Here is a 2,500-nt window from a genome sequence, read left to right on the forward strand (position 1 = left end):
TGATGATCGTCCGCGAGTGACCAACCATGGGCTGCCTTCGGTGTAGCTCGGTCGCTCGCTTGCTATGTGTCAGAATTTGTTGAAAGCCAACTCGTTCGTTGTACACTTTGATGGGTGACCATCACTGTGTCTCCGTGCCGAGCTAGATCTCCCCTAGCCGTAAGGCACTTGAACGCCCCTTCGACGACGAGTTGCATGTGTGTGGTATGTGTCAGAATCTGGTGAAGCTTTCTGCATGTGATGTGCCTTGTGTGGATCCGTGGCCATTGCATTGTGTCTGGTGCTTAGATACCCAGACACTTAGAACGCTTGCGCGGAAAGCAAACTCGATCGTTGTACACTTTGATGGGTGACCATCACTGTGTCTCCGTGCCGTGCTAGATCCCCCCTAGCCGTAAGGCACTTTGAACGCCCCTTCGACGACGAGTTACAAGAGTGTGGTATGTGTCAGAATCTGGTGAAGCTTTCTGCATGTGATGTGCCTTGTGTGGATCCGTGGCCATTGCATTGTGTCTGGTGTGTAGGTACCCAGACACTTAGAACGCTTGCGCGGAAAGCAAACTCGATCGTTGTACACTTTGATGGGCAACCATCACTGTGTCTCCGTGCCGTGCTAGATCTCCCCTAGCCGTAAGGCACTTTGAACGCCCCTTCGACGACGAGTTACAAGAGTGTGGTATGTGTCATAATCTGGTGAAGCTTTCTGCATGTGATGTGCCTTGTGTGGATCCGTGGCCATTGCATTGTGTCTGGTGTGCAGGTACCCAGACACTTAAGCAAACTCGATCGTTGTACACTGTGATGGGCGAGCATCACTGTGTCTCCGTGCCGTGTAAGAGCTCCCCTGGCCATCAGGCACTTGAAAGGTCCTTCGACGACGAGTTACAATAGTGGTGTGTTAGATACGTCAGGTGATGGTATCTACTGTTGTGCAATACGTATCCGGCCACGGCACGGAACGAACGGGAACTGTGGTGCAGACATACAAAGAGTTAAGCCTATTAGTCATTAACTCTAAGGACGGGGCCATGGGGCGGTACGCAAAGGATACGGATGAGCGAGTATGCAGGCCCAATACTCAATAGCTCGATCCGATCCAAGCACATGAGTTGACTGCGGCGCCAGGTTAACCAATGTGCTAGATTCTATTTGGCCAGTAGAATCTTGTGTCTTATGCGATTTGATACCAAGACACCAGAACGAAAGTTAGTTGAAGAGTTATTAAACTCTTATGAAGTATGGTTGTGCAATCACAACTTATGACTTTAACCTATAAAGTGGATATGGACTTGCAATTATAACATGGAATCTCTACACACCCCATGAGCTCGATCCAATCCACGCACACGAGTTGCCTGAGTAGCGACAGGTATACCGATGTGCAATACGTATCCGGCCACGGCACGGAACGAACGGGAACTGTGGTGCAGACATACAAAGAGTTAAGCCTACTAGTCATTAACTCTAAGGACGGGGCCATGGGGCGGTACGCAAAGGATACGGATGAGCGAGTATGCAGGCCCAATACTCAATAGCTCGATCCGATCCAAGCACATGAGTTGACTGCGGCGCCAGGTTAACCAATGTGCTAGATTCTATTTGGCCAGTAGAATCTTGTGTCTTACGCGATTTGATACCAAGACACCAGAACGAAAGTTAGTTGAAGAGTGATTAAACTCTTATGAAGAATGGTTGTGCAATCACAACTTATGACTTTAACCTATAAAGTGGATATGGACTATCAATTATAACATGGGGCACACACCATGTTCTCGATCCAATCCACGCACACGAGTTGCCTGAGTAGCGACAGGTATACCGATGTGCAATACGTATCCGGCCATAGGCACGGAACGAACAGGAACTGTGGTGCAGACATACAAGGGCCATGGGGCGGTACGCAAAGGATACGGATGAGCGAGTATGCAGGCCCAATACTCAATAGCTCGATCCGATCCAAGCACATGAGTTGACTGCGGCGCCAGGTTAACCGATGTGCTAAGAGAGTTGTTCCTGGGCCTTCAAAGTGACTTCAAAACTATCTTAGCGAATGGTGGCCATGGGCGTAGACATGAGCCACAAGTCACAAGGCCTGGGACTATTGGGTAATAAAGACAACTTAGTCAGAAAGTTAGTCTTTGGACGTACCACCGGGATTGTGTTACATTGGGAACCTTACTATAAAACCCTAGGCAGGGGATCACTCGGCTCATGGATCGATGAAGACCGCAGCTAAATGCGCGTCACAATGTGAACTGCAGGACACATGAACACCGATAAGTTGAACGCATATTGCGCGTCGGACGATTAAACCCGGCCGATGCACACATTCTTGAGTGCCTATCAATTCCTTGATATACAACAAACCAAACTTCAGGGTGGAGCGTGCCACAATAGAACACTATGGCGAGCAGCCCGTCTAGTGTCGTGGGGGAAACACGCTTCCACACTGTGCATAATGGCGTGCTCGGGACCTTTGTTGGGACCGCAGGGCGCTGAA

General features: G+C 49.6%; 1 non-coding gene across 1 annotated transcript; it reads left to right on the forward strand.

The window, feature by feature from the left end:
* The first annotated feature begins 2,184 nt into the window (after window positions 1–2,184).
* LOC125772846 (5.8S ribosomal RNA) lies at window positions 2,185–2,342 on the forward strand. Its single transcript, XR_007419698.1, has one exon. It is a non-coding gene; the product is annotated as a 5.8S ribosomal RNA (ribosomal RNA).
* The last annotated feature ends 158 nt before the right edge of the window (window positions 2,343–2,500 follow it).

Source organism: Anopheles funestus (assembly GCF_943734845.2).
Source record: "Anopheles funestus chromosome X unlocalized genomic scaffold, idAnoFuneDA-416_04 X_unloc_124, whole genome shotgun sequence".
In the NCBI taxonomy this organism is placed as follows: Eukaryota; Metazoa; Arthropoda; class Insecta; order Diptera; family Culicidae; genus Anopheles; species Anopheles funestus.